General features: G+C 51.0%; 1 protein-coding gene across 2 annotated transcripts in view; it reads left to right on the forward strand.

Moving 5' to 3' along the window:
• GDPD5 (glycerophosphodiester phosphodiesterase domain containing 5) overlaps positions 1 to 19,149 on the forward strand; it is a 106,154-nt gene continuing 87,005 nt past the window's right edge. The window contains exon 1 of one of the 2 annotated variants that reach the window (XM_032095211.1): positions 1 to 159. The gene's annotated coding sequence lies outside the window, so the exon portion shown is untranslated. The remainder of the gene's footprint in view (positions 160 to 19,149) is intronic. The other variant, XM_032095189.1, reaches the window with a different exon arrangement.

Raw genomic sequence — 19,149 nt, forward strand, 5'->3', positions numbered from 1 at the left:
CTGCCGAGCCGAGCCGAGCCGGGCTGCGGGGACGGGGCCGCGGCCGTGCCAGCGCCGTCCCTGCGCCCTTCCCTGCCGGCCCTGGCACAGCGCTGCCGGCGGGGCCGGGTCCCCCTTGCCCGGGGCTCGGGAACCTGGCGGATTTCCCGGCGGCAGCAGGTAAAGGGAAGGGGCGGGCTGGGTGCGCTGGGGGCTTCCCGCATCCCCTCCTGCCCCCGCTCCTGGCGAGGGGTGCGCGGGGAGCCCGGGCTGCGGGGGGATGCTGAGCCGGGGGGCTGGGACAGCTCTGCCGGCTTTCACCCCCAAAAGGCGCTCCGGTGTCCAAAGCCGCGCTCCTTTGCCCCAAAAGGTGTTTCTTTTCCACGCCCAAAGGGTGTTTCTTTGCCCTGTGTGCCCCCGCTCCCCACGGGTGGCTCACCTGGCCGCGAGCATCCCAAGCGAAGTTGGGATGTGACCGGGTGCTCCCGGTGGTGGGGGATGTGGGTGGGCTCCCACCTGGGGAGAGGTCCCGGGGTACCCGCTGTGGTCTCTGAGACCCCCAGACTGTCCGGGTGTGGATCTGGACACTGCTTTTTCCCTTCAGGCCCTGCTTGTTTCACAGGGAACGCTGCATTTTGATACAAAATAATGGCATCTGCAGCGTCCCGCGGTTCCAGGGCTTCACACCGGTGTTGTCCGGAGCTGTAAAATCCTGAGGCAGCAGAATCCCAAGAGGGATTTATTTATTGTTGCTGGTCCAGCTGGAGGAGCACTCAGTGCCCATCCAGCACCCTTGAGGATGCCCAGGGATGTCCTGGATGGCTCTTGGTGACATTCCCCGGCAGCAAAGCCTCTGTTAAAGACCCCAAATTTCCAGCGAGCACGGAGCAGAGAGGGTGAAAAAAGGGGAATGTAAGAGCGTGTTACTTTGCCTTGATGCTTGGCAAAGAAACTGTTTCAAAAAAAGAGTAATTCAGGAAAAAGGGGGAAAAAAAATCTTCTCGTTGCTGTTTCATTGAAGCCCTCACCCACGTCCTGTCTGTTCCCCGCCCGGAAAACTGGGCACGGAGGAGTTGCAGTCGGCATGCGAGCTTTGCTCTGGAAAAGAGCTGCTGGAGCAATTCCTGGTGTGGAAGCTGTGAAATTTCACCCCTGGCGAGATGGAAATGGGGATTCTCCAGCCAGGAAAAACTTGGCTATGTGGAACTTGCCGTGCTTTGGGATTTTAGGGATGGGTCCTTAGAGCCACTCGGGTTAAGTGTAATCGTGTTGGCTTAAGGGTTATTTTGGGGCTGGAAAGGGATTAGGGATAGATGATAGGAATAGGCATGGCCATGCTGCATGTGAAATTTAAAAAATAATGAATTCTGGTTCTCTTTGCTGGCTCCTTGTCCCGGTGAGAAGGAGCCCATACAGATTTTTCTCCATGAGAAAGTTACGCTGTGCACGGAGAACTCAAATCCCACTGCGCCGTTTGGGTGCTGGAGTCTCCTCGGGATGCTCCAGCTGCCAGGAAATATAGATTGCTGCTGATTAGCAAGTAGAAGTTAGAGCGGTGCTGCTTCTTAGAGAGCTTTTTTGGGGTTTGGATCACCCAGCCATGCAGGATAACAGCCTTTTCCCTTCTTTCCCTCTTACAAATTGCCAGCTTGCCCTTGGCAGGTGTGGCTGGGGAAAAACTGAGGGAAATGGATTTCCTGCCTCGCATTTTGTCTGGCATGTCCATGTTCCTCATCAGATTGCTAAGGAAAATGGTCCATTAATTCATTATCCAGCCTTTATCAACCGGAGCAGTGATGCATCCTGACTCCTTAAAGCCTGTTATGTTAACATATTCTCCTCTGCCAAGCTTGGAAGCATCTTCGTGCTGATATCCCAGCAATGTGGAGCTGGAGAATATTTCTGTGTGATTTAGGAGATGCTTCTTCAGAGGCAAATATAAGCTCTGCTTTGATGGCAGAATTAATTTTAGAGTGGGTGGCTCTGTCAAGCTGTACTTTTTTACTACATGAGCGTGTTCTGCTTGTTACACTTTTCCCTGCGATGAATTTGGCGAAGCACAACTGGTGTTTGTCTTGGAAGGAAAACGAGTCCTGCTAGGTTCAATTGATTTGGTGTCAGGTTGAAGATTCAGAAACTGCTGGCTCGGAATTAATGATAAAGGGTTTCGTTTCTAGCAAGGCAACAAATTGCTTTATAACCCAGGAAGGTTATGAGGAGACAACCTTTTGTTGTACTTCTACCCATTAACTGTGTACCTAGGTGTATTTGATCTCCAGTAACTGCCTTAAAAACACCATGCCAAAATCAGTATATTTGGTGGGGTTTTTTTGTTGGGTTTTTAAATGTTTTAACGTGTGGGTTGGAGTAACTCACAGGTGCAAGTGCTGTTGTAGGTTGAGGTTAAAGATGCCGGGAGCAGGTGGCTCCTTCACCCTGATTCGTGTTAGAGGCACTTTGATGCTCACAGGTGGTGGAAGTTAGGTCTGGGTGCCCTTTAGCCAGACACACCTGGGGGGATATTGTCCTTTAACTCGCTCTGTGAGTCTTCCCGAGGGTGAAGATAAAAGGGAGCGGTTGCACCTTTGAAATACTTCTGGTGCAGCTCTGGGCTTGTGCGGGAAGGTGTGGCAGTCACTGATGTGGGGCTGGACGTGGAGGGGCACTTAGGGCTCCTCCTGAGAGCAGCTTTCCCACAGGCTTAGTGGGGTAGGAACATGCTTTCCTGGAGCCTGCGAAGCTGGTTTTAAACTCCTTTTTCTTGAGATGATGCACCCGTAGAGGTTGTGCTCCTGTTCCTGAGATGCTCTGCACCTTCACGCTGATACTCATGGAATGGTTTGGCTTGGAAGGGGCGTGAAAGCTCCTGCAGTTCCACCCTTTGAGATGAAGGGCTGGGATGTACCTGGCAGCCACGTTGCTTCATTAGGCTGCAGCAGCTGCTAATTAGGCTCCAAAAAGCTCAAGTAGGGCCATTTCACTCTCGTCCTGAACCCCCGCTAGTGCTGCTGGTGCGAGGAGGCGGTGGCTGCTGTGGGCTCTGCTGGTGCCAACTGGAGCTGCTGGAGGGTGAGTGGTGTCTCAGCTTCTCCGCTTATTGCAGGGTGTTTGCTCGGGGCGCCCCAAAATCCTCGTCCTGGGCTGGGTGTGCGGCTGAGCAGTCCCCTCTGCTCAGGAGAGGGCAGTGTCACACCGAGCTCATTCCTTATCCGTGCTGAGCAGCGCACGGAGCTGCCGCCCTCGGCCCGGAGGGTCTCGCAGGGGTTCTGCACTAGGGTGGGTTTGGGATACAGGCACCTCATCCCACTCCCTCCTTCCCAAACCACAGATTCCCCCTCCAGCTCTGCTCCAGGTGCTTAAGAGCCCTTTACAGGAACGTTCTGAGCAGGATGCTGGAAAAAGGGATTTATCAAGATAAAGACTGTTCATAGTCGTTGCTTGTGCCTGCCAGCCCCTCTATAAGCAGTGATCAGATACAGCTACTTTAATGCAGGGCTTGACTTTAAAGAAAAAAAAAATAGCTGCACATTGGTGTTTGGCTTTGCTGCTTTTTCCTCTTTAGCAAACCACTGTGTTCTCCCCACTTCCTCCAGAAGCACCCACAGATACTGGCAGGACAACTGCCTGAATATTTGGTGCAAGAGTCTGTTATTGCTCAGCAGCCTGACAAACAACAACACAAAGCTTTATTTTTTGTATGCAATTAAATATTTGTGGAAGATTTCTGCCCAGGAGTGGTTTCAAGGTACAGAGTGTTCCCCTTCAAGCAAGGACCTTCTGGGGTGGGGGGCAGTTGGGAAGGTTTTTATGCCTGTGGCTCGATGCATTCCATGTTTTCACATACAGAATCCATTTCAGGTTGGGATTGAGCTCTGGTTTGGTTTTTTTTGCCCTCCTGCTCCTTGGGCAGGATTAGTCCTGATGACAGAAAATCACAAATGTTTCTTTTTGTGAGTATTTTGTGTGTGTGTGTGTTGATCTGGTTTTCTTTCTTTCTTTTTTTTTCCCCTGCTGGGTGAAGGGTGAACTGGGGATAGGAGAGGGGGAAATTGCACCTTTCCTGGGGTGCTGCACAAATCTGGGCACCAGCTCTGTCCAAGCGCCCCGTCTGTGCAGAGCCCTGCTGCTGGCTCATCTCTTCCTTGGAAAGAGCCTGGACTGGTTTTGATGTAGTTCCTTAGTCATGACAAACCTGAATCCTGCTGCCCTCTCTGCACTGTGTCCTCTGTGTCGGAGCTACGCTTTCCATGAGGAGCTTGGGGTCCAGGCTGTTGGATCCCAGAGGGCTTGGAGGTGATGGACTGTAAATTTATTCTCTTCTTGTCTGCGAGTGCTCAGAAGGATCTGTTTCACTTTCAGAGTTACCACGTGGCGCTGTGCCAAAGCAGCTTTTTATCTCCTACTCTCCCCCTTAGATACCAGCTTGCCTTCAATTTCTGTTTATTTATTTATTTAAAGTCCTGCTGCTTCTCTTAAAATGCTGCTGCAACTTGTAAAATCTCTTCATAAATGTCTCGCCCCTGTGTTTTGCTTCCCTTTCCTCCTCGCTGAGGTGAAATGAAACTTGTCCCTCCCCCAGCCCGAGGTGAAATGCACAGAGCAGAAATATTCTGGTCCTTGGCTGTTTTTAGCTGTGCTGAGTTTCAGGCTCACGTTTGCCCAGGGAAAACAGCTCGCATCTGACTGGAATAGTCCAAGGTGAAACTCAGAGTTTCCTCTAATAGATATTTTTGGGTGTAGCCTTTAAAAAAATGTATTGGACTTGTTGTACCCTTCAGCACCCACGTGTTCTCCTGAGCCACTCTAGGAGATTATATTTGGGCCACTTAGCTTGTATTGATGAATCTCTTGAGCTGACAGTCACCTAATCATAAATCAAGTCTAAAAGTAAGTCAGTGTTCAGCAGAATTGCAGCAAAACAAATAAAATACATTAACATTTTTGAGTTGGAGCTGGCCCCAGCCTGTGGTGAGCAGTTGGGAATTGGCACCTGAAGGTGACAGGGGATGCTTGGGGTGTTCCACACGGTTCTTGGGAAGCAGAGCTAATCCTAAGCAGGGCACTTAAGAGCTTGGAGAGGATTGGGCTTGCTGTCCTGTGAAACAGCCCTGGACCTTGCCAGGAGGGAGGGACCTGGCACGGCCCTTGGGAGGTGTCCCTGTGTGTGACCCCATCTGAACCCCGTGTGCTGACTGCAGAGCTCCTGCCTGAGTAAAACGCTGGGGAATGGGGATCAGCTGGGATCTATATCCCAGGTCATGCCTCAGGTCCCCTTGCTGTGCCCAGTGCTTCCCCACTGTGCTGCCAAGGGGCAGGATGGGGCTGGGGGCTGCCCAGGTTATGGCTTAGACCCAGTCCCTGGGACGGATGGAGAGGGCTTAGGTTTGTTTGCAGGGATTTACCACTGTGCTGAGGTCACTCTGTGATATTTGGGTGGATTTTGGGGGGTGTGTTGTCTGGATTTGCTTTTATTTTTTTGCCGAGAGGTAATTAATGCTTTCCTTGGGATTAAAATACTTCCGGTATGTCTCAGCTGTTGGTGTAGGAAAGAGTCACCCAACCCCTTGACCTTTCTGAGAGGAGAAAAGGCTCTTTTGGAGAAGGTGGGAAGCGTGTATTCAAATCCAGTCTCTCTCTTCCCGACTACTTTGAGCAACTTGGGCTAGTGGAAAGTGTCCCTGCCCATGGAAAAAGGCGATTTTTAAGGCCCCTTCCAACCCAGACCTTTCTGTGATGATTCTGTCGTTCTCCTTTGTTGCATGAAGCAGCCCCATAAAGGAATTCCTCAAGGCTGTCATGTAGGTGATGTTTTGTAGGCAGTTTCCTGATCCAGCAGTGATTGTTTGCAGGTGTTGTGGGAATTTTGGTATCAATCTGCCTACTAATTATTCAGGAACCTTGTCGGTGAGACTTTAAGCTGCCAGTCAATCCTGTTGCAGTTTGAAACCCAGCAAAGAGGCAGCTCATGTGTCCTGGTCTGGGTGTCCAGGCATGATTTGCTCCGGTTCTCTCAAGCTTTTCGAGTTGTGATTTCTCCATTCGTGGCTGTGGATGGTTGACCTTAGAGACCTGCCCAGTAAAGTGCCTGAACAGTCCACGTGATGTGTGGTTTTGGGGTATTCAGGAGCCCTGGAACTCATCAAGCCAAGAGGTGGGGTGAGACCTTCTCAAGCACCTATTTTTAGATGTGTTCCTGTTCACATGCAAATTACGTTCATCACCGAGGATTGCTCTGCACTTGGGACACGGGATTTGTAATCCCTGTTTTGCAGCTCTTAGATATCAAAATGCCTGCCAAAAATACAGATATTGCTGTGTCCCTTTTCCCTGTGCCCTGGAGCTGGGGACTGGGAGCTCCCACACCACTTGCTGTGCTGCATTTGATGCTTTGTGAATACAGAGTGGTGGCAGGCTCTTATTTTCGGGGTGATTTACCCCCCCTGCATGGGCTTTGGCATCAGCTGGTGGTGTCTGACAGCTTGCAGGATCATCTCCTGCTCCTGCCTGGAACCTGGAGGCAGGATCTGCTTTCAGAATGAAGCAGCTCAACCCCTCTTTAGCTGTGAGTTAATCACCCAAACGCAGAGTGCTTGCAGTCCTCATTAAAAGTCTGATTTAAAGTGCAAGGTTGACAGCTCGGCTGGAGATACTTTCCCTTATCACAGCTGTTTCCTAATCCGTCTCCTCTGCGTAGGGACGTGTTTGTTTTTGGGTTTTTTTGGTTTGGATCCCCAGGCTCCTGCTCTGGGAGAGCCGCACATTAAAGGAATGCGGTGTAAGACAGCTGGAGATGTTCAAATGTTGATGTGGTGGGAATAGGCGTGCTCTGGTGTGCCTGATGCTGGCAGGGACAGACCTCTGTGCCTCACAAGGTCACTCAGCTGCGTGGCCGTGCGTTCCCGAAACACAAACCCTGCCAGGGCTCCTGGGACAGTTTTGCTTTGCCAAGAGAAATAAAGCTGCTTGCAGGATTAGAGGGATGGAGCTGCTGTCCCTGACAGCGCAGCCAGGAGCAATGTGGGAGGGGATTGTCTTTCCCTGGCTTTGTACCTGGGCAGGTTTTGGCTCCGGTCCGAGGGGTTAGCGTGGAGCTCAAACCTTGCCCTGTGCTTTGCTGAGCCTCAGGAGCTGCGCAGAATCATTCCACAGTGGTTCCGTGAAGGGAATCTCTGCCTTGATGATGCTGGTGCCCTGTCCCCGTGTCCCCTGGAGCAGGGGGATCACTCCCTTTGGATGGTCCCTGCTGGTGAGAGGTGTGAGGAGAAAGCTTGGCTTGTTAGCAGCAGGATTGGATTTGACCTGAAAACTGAGGCTCCTGCTGGGCTGGAAAGCCCTCCTGGGGTTGATGTGCTTGATGTGATGAGCACCCCAGTGTTACAGTGGGAATGTGGTTGGTTGGGCAGGAGGGAAGCCTGGGGGTTTGTTGGGAAGCTCTAACCTGGACTCCAGACTTTTAGAGCTGCCCTTTAGTGAGCAGTTACAGATCCACATCTAACAGCATAATAAGCTTAAATTTGGGAGTCCTCTGTATTTTTTGAAAGGGTCAGCGTCACTCTGTTAAACCCCTTCTGTCTTGAGAGTCTTTAAATCCAAATTTCTGAGGTAATTGGTTATATTGAGCCATACTGGACCCGTGAGGAAATCACTTTGCTCTCTTGGCTTCTTCTCTCCCAGCTCAGGGGAAATAATGGCTTTTTCCCTATCTCCCTGAACTTTGCAGCTCATCTGCAGTGTTCCCTGGAGGGACAGAGCTGAAGGACTGGCTTGAAGTCTGCTCTGCTCCTCTCCTGGTGCAGTTTGGGGCTGGATATCGGGCTGTGGGGGGAACACAGGGTGAGGAACAGGGAGCCCTCGCGGTCACGAGCTGGGGCAGATGAGGCCAAAGGAGTCAAACCCCCATGTGTCAGCTCCAGTTTCTGCACCTTCCCAGGCATTACGTGCCTCTCCTTATCTCTGCTGATACTTGCACTGCTGATAAGAGAGGGTCTGTAACAAGTGCGCTCTGCCACAGATAAAACCTGCAGTGCGCAAGAGCTGTTCCCGCTCGGGCTTATCAGCACTGTTCAACGTGGATATCAGCAGGGCTTCAGGGATGAGGCTGCCCTGGGTCCCTTAGCATAGAACATCCGAGCAGGAATTGTGCTGGGACTGCTGCTGCTCTGTAAGTCCCTCTCCAATGTGCTTTTCTTTTTTTTTTTTTTTTTTAATTTAAATTTTGGGATCAAGGTTTGTGAACTGGTTGAGTGTCTGAAATGCAGCTGCCTGGTTGTTGGGTGCTCTGTGTGTGGGTAATGGAGGTGGTGGCTGCTCTCAGCATGGCCTGAACAGGCTGGAGGCGTTCAGTTTCCAAAAAGAGGTGCACGTGTGGCACTTGGGGACATGGTTTGGTGCTGGACCCGGCAGAGTCAGGTTACTGGTTGGACTCGAAGATCTTAGAGGTGTTTTCCAAACTTGATGATGCTGTGAGTTAAATTTAGGGATTCTTGCATCTCCCCAGGCTGCTCTTTGTTTGGAGAAAGAAATCCTGGAGGTTTTGTGCAGCTGTTGAGCAGCGGTGCAGGAGCACAGCTTTCCTGCATCATCCTGGTGCTCCTTCAGGGCTCCTGACCTCTGTAAGGATGGGAAAACGTTGGGTCGAAGCTGGCAAAGGGTAAAGTGGTGGAGAATTGCTTGCATCTTGGATACCTCCCGGATCCAGGGGCCAACCAACAGCTTCTCTGAGCACCCTGTGCCAGGGCCTCCCCACCCTCCCAGAGAACAATTCATTCCCAATATCCCATCCATCCCTGCCCTCTGGAAGTAGGAAGCCATTCCCTGTGTCCTGTCCCTCCAGGCCTTGTCCCCAGTCCCTCTGCAGCTCTCCTGGAGCCCCTTTAGGCTCTGGAAGGTGCTGGATGGGCAGGGAGAAGGTTTGTTTGAACCCACTGATGGTGTGGCAGGAGATGGAGGAGGAATGAGCTGGGAATTGCCAGGAGTGGTCCCTGCTGTAGCACCGTGGCTGAGATGTGCCTGCCCTCTCAAAGCCACGCTCCAGGCTTTAGGGTGCCTGAGCCAGGCTTAATCCGAGCAAAGTCAGCCCTGGCTGTGCTGCAGGTGGCCAGAACTGTTAGAGGAGATGGCTTTGGACAAAAGTGGGAGCAAGTGCTGGTAGCTGTTCCCTGCCGCTGTGCCCAAGGTCAGCCTGACCGTGGAGCTCCCAAATCGTTCGCAATTTTTCCAGCTAACAGTTGCTGCTGCTCAGCTGTGTGAGCAGCTAATGGGGTTTATCAGCCTCCAGTGCTTCTGACTGGGCTTTGTCAGAGCAACCTAATCCCAGAGTGCCAGAGCTAAAATAAGTGGGAATAGCAGTTCCTGGGGCTATTCAATTCCAGTGCCTCGTGTGGCAAAGCTATCTGATTTGTGCCAGACTTGCTAGGCTGATTGTTGTGTCTGAGTTGACTCTAAAGCTGGGGAAAAAGAGCATCCTTGGTGCCTCTTAGAGCTCCAACCCCTCAGGCTCAAGGCACTGTCACATTTCTCTGGTTTAAACACCCCAGTCAGGAAACACAAACCAGCCTTTGGAGGGATGGGGGTTGCAGTGACCTCAAATCCCTTTTAAACACAGCTGCATGCTGGATCCCTGGCCCTATTCCTGCTTTTTAGGAATTTTCTGCTTCAAGCTGGAAGTGAAGTACAACTGTGGGGCAGCCTGGAGTCTGTCTTCTCCTGGCTGCTTTTACCTGGCCACCCCAAAACTTCTTGCTGTGTTTCAGCATTGCCTGAAGTTTATATTTTGTTCCCAATTTGGCCATCTTTGGTGACCGATCGCATCTGTTTGAACCCAAAAGGCTGTTAAGTTTGTTTTGGTTTTGTGTTGGGTTTTTATTCTGTGAAGGAAGGGTATGAAATAAATACTGCCTAAAAGACTTGTGGCTGTCAGCTCTACTGAGGCAGCTCTTGGACAGGGCTGTGAGGAAAACCCTGTTCTGTCTCATGCCCCATCAGGTTTAATGCTTGCTAAGTGGCAGAGCTGTCAAGAACGAGCGTTGGCCTGAGGTGCTGGAGCTGGGATTAACGAAATAAATATTGCTGCAAGTGGCTGAGCTTGGAAATAAATTGTGCTGTGAGTGGATATGCAGGGACTGCTGAGGTGTCTGGATTCCCCCCAGGGCTCACTGCCAGGTGGGAGGCTTGGGAATTTGGGAAGGCAGCCTGTGGGGAAAGTCCTGTGTCCCAGCAGTAATAAATCCTCTCCCTGCCATGCAGCCTGTGGGCTGTATTTAAATATTTTTCTTGCTCTAGAGCTGAAACCAGCTGCAGAGTCTGATGTCTTCATCTTGCCTATCATTTACAATGTGACAAAAAAAAAAAAAGTAGGGTTTGCCACTTGTCTGGCTTTTAGAGAACTCTAAAATGCTGAAAAATCTAATGAAGACCCATCTGCCATGGTCATCCTGCAGCTCTGAGGGTTTTGCTCTTGCTTGTGCCATCTCCCACCTGTTTCTCCATGGGAACAGTGAGGGACTGAGCTTTTTATCCTGCCTTTGAGATGGAGAAATACTGGGGCACCACAAAGAAATGATGTGTTGGTTATTTGTCCTCAGATAATGCGACATAACTTGGGGTGGTGCTCTGACGATGACTCTGAAAGGAAAGGTGACAGGTATTGAAAAGATTTGGGATCATCCCTCTTTTCCTTGCAGACACCAGTGGTTTTGGCCAAGGACAAAGTGTATTTCCCAGTTTTATGGCTGCAAAACGAAGGATGTGGTACTGCCTCAGTGGGGCAAGATGAGGGTGTGAACACTGGGATAGTGTAGAAAGTCAGACATGGAGATTTCTTTCCTTGAGGTTTATTCCTATTAATCCACCTTTGTGGGTGCTGCTCTTTGGCTTCTGTCACAACCTCTTTGGTTGTGGGATTTTTAGGGGGTGGTGCAGGCTGAGGTGGGAATGAGGGTCTGGAAAAGGCTGTGTGGGAGCCTTTGCCTGGCTCCAACATTATCGTACATAATTTTTGCTCTGTTTTAATTCTAACCTCATCTTAATGTCACTCTTTGCCATGAGCAGTGACACAGAGCCACTGAGGAAATGGAGTCTGCAGCAGTTTTTCTCCTTCCCTTTTCCTTTCTAGCAGCTCTTCTCCAGTGCAAAAGCCAAAGGATGAACCCTTGGTTTGTGATTATTTATTATTTATTTCCCTGTCGTGATGGACATTAAGCAGAGACCAGAAATACCTTCAGCTTTGGACACAACCTGCCCAAAATAGCTCTGGGAGCTCTGCAGGGGGAGGTGTTTGGCAAAGAGCTCTGCTGAATTTATCCTGAGCCAACAATCCCAGCTCACAGAGCATCTTTGGAACCACCAGGTGTGAAGGTGGCGATGGGAAAATTTTCCTGCTGCTGCAGCAGTGACACAGGGAGTGTTTCACCATCTCGTGGGATGCTCACCTGGGGGGTTTTGCAACTAAAACCCGTTCCCTGAGCGTTGTTTTGATTCATCCTGGTGGCTGAGTGTACTTTGGTGCCCTGGGGTTGGCCTGGGAATGTAAGAGAGCTCTCCAAACCCACTCAGCTCCCTGCTTGTAGTGATTGAGGGGTGTGGAGGAGGCATTTATCCCTCAGATAAATGGGATAGGAGTAAAATCCCGGTCTTATGGGGCTTGGATAGAGGACTCTGAGCTATTTTTGGCCACTTTTCCCTGAAAGCCCTTGGCACGTGGAGGTGTCTGGCAGCTGAACCCAGCTCTGCTGCTCCCCCAGCCCTGCTTCCCAGAGACGCCGGGGGTGGCTGGGACTGATTTGGGAGGAGGGCAGCAGGGAATGTGTCGGCTCCTTGCTTTCCATCTGGAAGTGGCGCTTTCCCCTGAGGGGGTGGCAGTGAGGGGGGATGCTGAGCACGGGAGATCCGCTTGTTCACAGGAATAACCTCCCTCTGGGGGTGGGAACAGCACGGGGGTTGCTTCCTCTCAGCTTCTTGAAACATTGTTGGCAAAAATGTGCTTTTTTCAGACTGAACGTGGGTCTTTTTAGGACAACCTGTGAGCTGTTACGGGGAAAAAGACAGAATAAAGTGAAAACTGGTGTGATCAGGCTTGAGGCTGTTCTGTGTGTGCCCTCACCCTGGCCAAGGCTGGTGGGTCCAATTCCTGAGGGAATATCCAGAGTTGCCAAAGTACTCAGTCCATCCATTCCAAAAGGTGAGAATAAAGTAAATTTTCTGAGATGTCATCTCCTAAAGGGCTTCCCTGTGGTGTGAGTTTGTTTGCTGCCAGGCTGGGACAGCAGTGACAGAACTGTGTGTCACTCAGGCTTGTGTTTTTCTGGCAATGCAGGAACTTGCACTGCTGGTCCAACGAGATCCTCACCTCAACCCTGCCCTCTGGCCCTGGGAAGCCGCTGCCCCTTGTCCTGTCCCTCCAGCCCTTGTCTCCAGTCCCTCTCCAGCTCTCCTGGAGCCCCTTTAGGCCCTGCAAGGGGCTCTGAGCTCTCCCTGGAGCCTTCTCCTCTCCAGGTGAGCACCCCCAGCTCTCCCAGCCTGGCTCCAGTGCAGAGGTGAGGATTCTGCCCAGCCCACGGACTGCGGGCAGTGTATGGATGGGTGGCTGCCCAAGTGGGGTTGCTGACAGCATTTCTAGAAATGTCAGTGGTTGTTTGGGCTCTGCAAGGGCTGAGGGTGCAGCAGAACTTCCCCCAGGGCGCTGCCGGGCAGGGCTGGGGAAGGTGCTGTGACAGTGACCTGTCACATCCAAGCTGTCCCTCGGTGCAGTGACTCTGCAGGAAGTCCTTGACCTGCTGGTGCTGGTTTTGGCCGTGGGTGAGCTTGGCTTGGCTGTTCTTACTTACTCAGCAAAAATGGATTTGTCACCCGGGCACTTGACAGCTTATAATTTACATGGCTGGAACAGATCCTGCTCCTGATTCCCTGCCTGCCCGCCTGCCGTGCTGCTGCTTGGCTTTCTCTGCTCCTGCAGCTCACCAGCACTCCATGAAACCTCTCTGCTTTGAGGGATAGGGATAGTTCTTGTGTCTTTTAAATCCTGTTTCTTGTTGGGTGCAGGGATAATGCTGCCGTGGGGTTTGCTTTCCTATCCTGCTCTGAATTTGATTGTGTGGGTGGGATGCTTCTCTGACTATGCTGCAACTTGTGCAACTGCCATGTGGCCAGAAATGGCTTTGGAAGGAGCTGTCTCCCGAGCTTTCCCTGGCATGGTTGTGTTTTTTCTCCTTACTCCGGACTCCCCACTTACTGGTGCTGTGCTTAGCACTGGTTTGAACACTTAAAAAGCACAAAGACACTGCCTTGCACCCAGCCCAGAATAAACCCAGAGCAGTGCAGGCACTAATTTTGGCATCACATAGCTGCCTGCTCCTGCTGTGGGAGAGCTGAGTTGGGAGCCATGGCAGCAACGTCGCAGGTACTGAGCAGAGCAACCTCAGAGGAGCCTTTGTCGTGGTGGAAACAGATGGAGTTTGACTTGGTGTCAATCCTGAGCCCAGAATAACTCAATTTTACAGCAGGGGACGTGGAAAGGTACAATGCTGCCACAGCCTGGATGCTGACAGGCAGGAACTGAGCTCTGTGGAGAGCCATGCAGGGATTATTCCCATTCTTGGGAAGCCTGGCCATGAGAAGAAACCTCACTTGGATGTGTTTTGTCTAGGCCTCTGCTTGGGAACGTGCTGAGCAAGGTGTGATAAAGCATCTTCTGGAACTGTGATCTGGTGCCAGATGCCACAGCTGGAGGCTTCTCTGGGAGAAGGGATGTGACAGCTCACGTGTGGTTCGGGATCTGAGGGATGAGAACCTGAAGAGGTCCCCTCTTCCCCTGTCATGTGCTCACTGTTCATGCACAACACTGAGCTTCAAAACGTGCCCTCTCAAGCCTTGTTCCCAAAGCCTCCATTTCATTTATCAGCTGGTTTAATTCAGTTGGGGATGGGATTAAGTTCAGCATTGGCTGGAGCTGTCCCTGAGCTGGGTGTGTCTCAATTACTGCCCTTTTTTTAGGGGTCCAAGCTCTCTGTGGAGTGGGAGCAAATCTTGAACCACAGAATGGTTTGGGTTGGAAGGAACCTCAAAGGTGAGCTCACCTTATCATCCAGGTGGCTCCAAGCCATGTCCAGCCTGGCCTTGGACACTGCCAGGGATCCAGGGGCAGCCACAGCTGCTCTGGGCACCCTGTGCCAGGGCCTGCCCACCCTCCCAGGGAACAATTCCTTCCCAGTGTCCCATCCATCCCTGCCCTCTGGCAGTGGGAAGCCATTCCCTGTGTCCTGTCCCAAGCCCCTGTCCAGTTCTCCTGGAGCCCCTTTAGGCCCTGGCAGGAGCTCTGAGGTCTGAAGAGCCTGTCAGAGCTGTGGACTCGGGCTTCTTGTGCAGTAATTCAAGGTTAACCCCAGCAGTCCTTCCTAACGTTTGCCTTTTGCTTTAGAGGCAGGAAATGGGATCCTAATCTTTAGCTCAAATGCTGTCTGTACTTGCACTGACAAAAGTCAATTTGTGATGTGCTTAATGAAGCCTAGAAAGATGTCTCAGATAAGGGACAGAAAAGATCTGCCCTTAAAGACTTCCACCTCCCAAAGTTGTTGCAGGGCTTCCTACTGTGGTTGAGGAGGTGAGGGCTTGTTGGTTTGGGGGTGTTTTTTGTTTGGTTGGTGCTTTTAATGATGAGTTTTTGGAGGAGAAAGCCTCCTTGGAAAGCAGATGGCAGAGTTGAACCAGGTGCTGCTTCCCCTAATGTTTGGGTGGAAAATGTTCCCTGGAAAAACCAGGCTCTGGCTCTGTGGAGCTGCCAACGGAAAGCAGGGGGGAGAATTTCGGAAATGTGACTTTGCTTTACAGAGTGTGGCTGTTGGCCTCCCCAGCCTGAGACCTGGGGAGTCTGCAGAGGTAGGAACTGGGTGACAGACACCTGTGCTTCAGGCATGTCCCTCTCCTTGATGCTGCCAGGACAGCCTGGAAAAATCTGCTCAGTTGGTGCCTTATGGAGGAAAGCTCATTTCCAGAGCAATCTCTAGGAGCTTTTGAGGAGATGTCATTAGGAAGGACTGGACTCTGCCTTGATACTGCTGCTCTAGCATTGAAACACGCAGGTATTTGTAGGAAAAGGTTTAAAGATAATGGGGCTTGTGGATGAAAAGCAGATACGTCCACTTTGCTTTGAGAGGAGGTGCAAAGACAGGGTGTTTCCAGCACTAAAGAAAGCAGGTGAAGAGCAATTTGGCGGCTCCTGCAGCATTTGAGATCCATTCAAGTCCTGTATTTTGAGGGATTTGGAATCATGGAATCACAGACTGGTTAAGGTTGAAGGGACCTTGAAGCTCATCCGATGCCATGGGCAGGGACACCTTCCTCTAGCCCAGGGTGCTTCAAGCCCCATCCAGCCTGGCCTGGAATGCTTCCAGAGACGGGACACGAACGGTCCAAGGTAGGGAAGCTGCTCTGCTGGATGGTGGGACAGGGCAGAGCACAGAGCTGAGATTCAGCAGTGAAGGGCTGGGGAGCTTTGGGATTAGCACTAAATCCCATGCACAGAAAGAAGCCTTGAGGCTTCAGATGGCTTGGATGTCTCGCGTTTGAAGGACTTCTCTGGTCAGGTTTTTGCTGAGCCTGCTGGTGAAAGTCCCCAGAATGTCACACTTACTGCATGAGAGCTATGCACTAATAGGATTTAATTTCTGCAAAGCTTCTGATGAGAGGAAGAGGTACCTCAGAGGAGCACAGGTATTTTGGGAAAGGCTTAAGTGGAATAAAATTCAGCTGCAGTCATGGTACAGCAGGGAAGCTTGGAGATAAGCGAGATGGAGCAAGGAGCCTTGCCACTTCCACATTGGATATGCACAGCCTGGTCTCTCACCTGCCCTGGGGTCTTCCCTGCTGGAAGGAGAGGGATCATCTCCTCAATGAAGGGGGGAAAGGCTGTTCCATGAAGTTCTTGTGAAGCTTGCAGAGGTCCTGCTATCCCAGGGTTTAAGTTCCTGGCCCAGTGGGCAGCTGCTGCATTTTGCTCCCGTTTCCTTGTGCTGTCAGGGCTCCTGGGGAGCTGGAATAAGGGGGCCAGGCTCGGCCTTGCAGATTGGAGGGGAAGGGGAGTGTGGAAGGTTTCCTTCCTGGGAGAAAAGGGCTGGTAGTGCAGCTTGGGGGGAAAAGCATCAAACAAAGCAGCTTCTCTTCCCTTCTGGCTCAGAGTGGGTGTGATGTCAAGGTGGGGCTGAGCCTTCCCAAAGACTATGGGAATGTTTTTTTCTTTCCTTTTTTTGAGGGATGGGGGATTGGTTTATATGTTTTTCTGTTAAATCTCTCAAACAATGCTGCTTCCCTTCCTTGGAGCAATTGTTCCCGTGGCTGACTCTCTTCCTTCCCCTTCCTCCCCATCGTGGGAAGCGCTCTCCTGATGATGATAGATGGGCTCAGATTTAGTCTCTGCTTTACCTTCCTTTGTCCTGCTCAGCTCTCTTGTTTTGCTTTGTAATTTCTGCCTGGATCCTCATCACAGGGTGGCCAAAATGAGATGTTTTAGTGCTGGTGGAGGGAATTAAGTGTCAGAGCAGCTTCTACCTTCGCCCTTGAACTTGGCAGGGCTGGGTTAATGACTCCATGATCCTGGAGGGCTTTTCCAGCCTCGGTGATTCCTGATTCTACTGCCAGAGACATGGGACTGCAAAGTCTCACAGCCTCTCCAGGTTTCATCCCTTGAGTCCATGTAATCTCCTCTTGGGAGAGACAGTTTCTTCCTTGGGGAAATAAAAATAGGTTTTTTGTGAGCCTGATCTCAAACCTTTTCAAATGCATCCATTTTGGGGGACAAGAATTTATTTTTGAATTGATTTTATTTTCAATGCCCAAGAATCCCAAGACAGTGGTTGGGCCCTGGCTCAGGTTGCCCACAGAACCTGTGGCTGCCCCATTCCTGGAAGTCATCAAGAGATAAGTTTGGATTTGTCCTTCAGGAGCATTTCCAGGGAAAATCTGTCATAAACCAGGCCTAGACAGAGCAGCATGGGAGAGATGCTGATCTGTCCACTTAGACTTCACAGTGGGCCCATGAATTGAGTTGGATTGGAAAAATTCCATGTGCCACATGCAGCGATAATAAACCATTGGATATTCCAGGCTTAAGGATGTAAGTAACCTGATTCTGCAGGAACTCCACTATGGCCTAGTTCTTTGGAAAATATCCCCCAGACTCCAGATGAGAACTTCCAGGTCCTCCCACCATTTATCAGAGGAGCTTCCTGCCGGGAACTGTCGGTGATTTGTCCCGGGAGGAAGAGGAAGGGCATCTGGCTGAGTATTCCATGACATTTGGATGGCTCCTGGAGTGAACTGGGAAAGGCAGCAGCAGGCTGGGGGGTTCTGCCCTCTCTGGTTAGGTGGAAATCACGTGGTCTAATTAAACAACAGTTGATGAGAACCTGTTTTAAGGGATTATGTCATGCTTCAGCAGAGCCAGGACAGTCATCCTGTCGATAAGGCTAACACCCACTGTAAACACAGTAATTAACAGCCTGAACTCGGGAGAGGTGCTCTGATGGAAACCCAGGACTGCAGGATAAGAAGGAAGCCTGTGGTGGATGTTGAAAGCCTCGTTCCCTTGGGCAGTAGTAAAGGACCTTCTTGCATGGAAGTCTGAAAAAACTCCTTCCTATGCCTCTTCCACAGCCGTGGTCAGGAATTGCAGGTAATCCCTGAAATGATTATTGACTGGAGAGCTGCCTGGGAGTGCTGCTGCTTGCTGACTCGACAGATGATAAAACCCTGACCCAGTGTGATCTGAGCTGTGCCTGAGCATCTGTCCTTGCTGCATCCCAGTCACCGAGGCTTTACCTGCATCTGGTCCAAAGCCAGCTGTATTTTTAGCCAGTTTAAACAGGCAGTGCCCAAACTGTTGGATGCTGTCCCAGGGGGACGAGAGTGGTTGCATGAAGGACTTTTTGTACTGAGAGCTCCCTGAAGGAGTGATGGGCAGGCTGTGGGAACTGGGGCTGTGGTGGCTGCTGCAGCAGAACTGTCAGGTTGTTCTCTGTGATTCCTTAATGTTGCTTTGAATTAAGTTATTATGAATAAAGAAATTTGCTTCTGGGAGCAGTTTTAAAGGAAATCTGGAGGAAATGGTGAGCCTCTCTTTAGCAGAGGGCCAAACACTGAAGTGTTGACCTGGTGCTGGTGAGGCAGAGGATCTGGGACTCTTGGCTAACCTCTGGGCAGCAGGGTGAGATTCCTCCTTCCCTCCTCTTGGGAGACCACAACTCCCATAGTGATGTTCCCTGTGGCATTCCTTGCTGGAGGAAGATGGCAGAAATCTGGGAGAGGTCCTGTGCAGTACTGGGTACTCTTCTAAGCCCTGCACCTATGAATGTGCTTTTGTCCAGGGGATAACATCACTTGTCCAGAAATGGCAAATCAATCTGCAAGCCAAGCTCCTGTGTGATCTGCAGCAGCCCTTGGAGTGCTGGAGCCTGTTTTGGATCAGCAGTGCTCCACGGGTCCAGCTGTTGCAGTGTTGCTTTTCTCAGCACTGATCCTCTTCCTTTCTAATTCGTCAAAAGAAAACAAATCCATCATTTTTGGTGCCAGAACTCAGTGCTGACTCTGCAGAAGTTGTTTGCTCATCTCTTGCATCCTTTTCTTTTCTTGCTCCAGAATCTGGGCCCCAGGGGAGGAATTTCTGAAAAGTCTTCAATGCAGAGCTGATCCAGGGGCGTAGGAAAGAGCGGAGGAACAGAGTTAACAGATAAACATCTCCAGCCGCTTGGAGACCTCTTGTGTTGGCTGCGTGAAACTTGTGTCCCAAACACAACAAGTGACAGGATGGGAGGAAGTGCTGGGGCAAGTTTAGGTTGGATGTGAGGAAAAATTTCTTCCCTAGAGGAGTGGTCGGGCCTTGGGACAGGCTGAGCAGGGGACTGGTGGAATCACAGCACCTGGAAGCGCTCAGAAGGTGTGTGGAATGTGTGGTACATGGGGACAGCACTGTGCTGCCAGTTAATAGTTGGGCTGGATCTTAGAGGCCTTTCCCAATCTTAATCTGTGATTCTGTTTAAATACAACTTTTCTTTCTTTTTGCTATAAATCTTGGTGGAATTTGCTCTTGAAAGCACATAGCCATTACAAGTCTGGGAAACTTGGTCTTCCTAGCGTGGAGTCATTTAGGCTTTAAAGGATTGTGATCATCGTTGAGGTTTATGC

The sequence above is a fragment of the Corvus moneduloides genome, chromosome 2, assembly GCF_009650955.1.
Source record: "Corvus moneduloides isolate bCorMon1 chromosome 2, bCorMon1.pri, whole genome shotgun sequence".
NCBI lineage: Eukaryota > Metazoa > Chordata > Aves > Passeriformes > Corvidae > Corvus > Corvus moneduloides.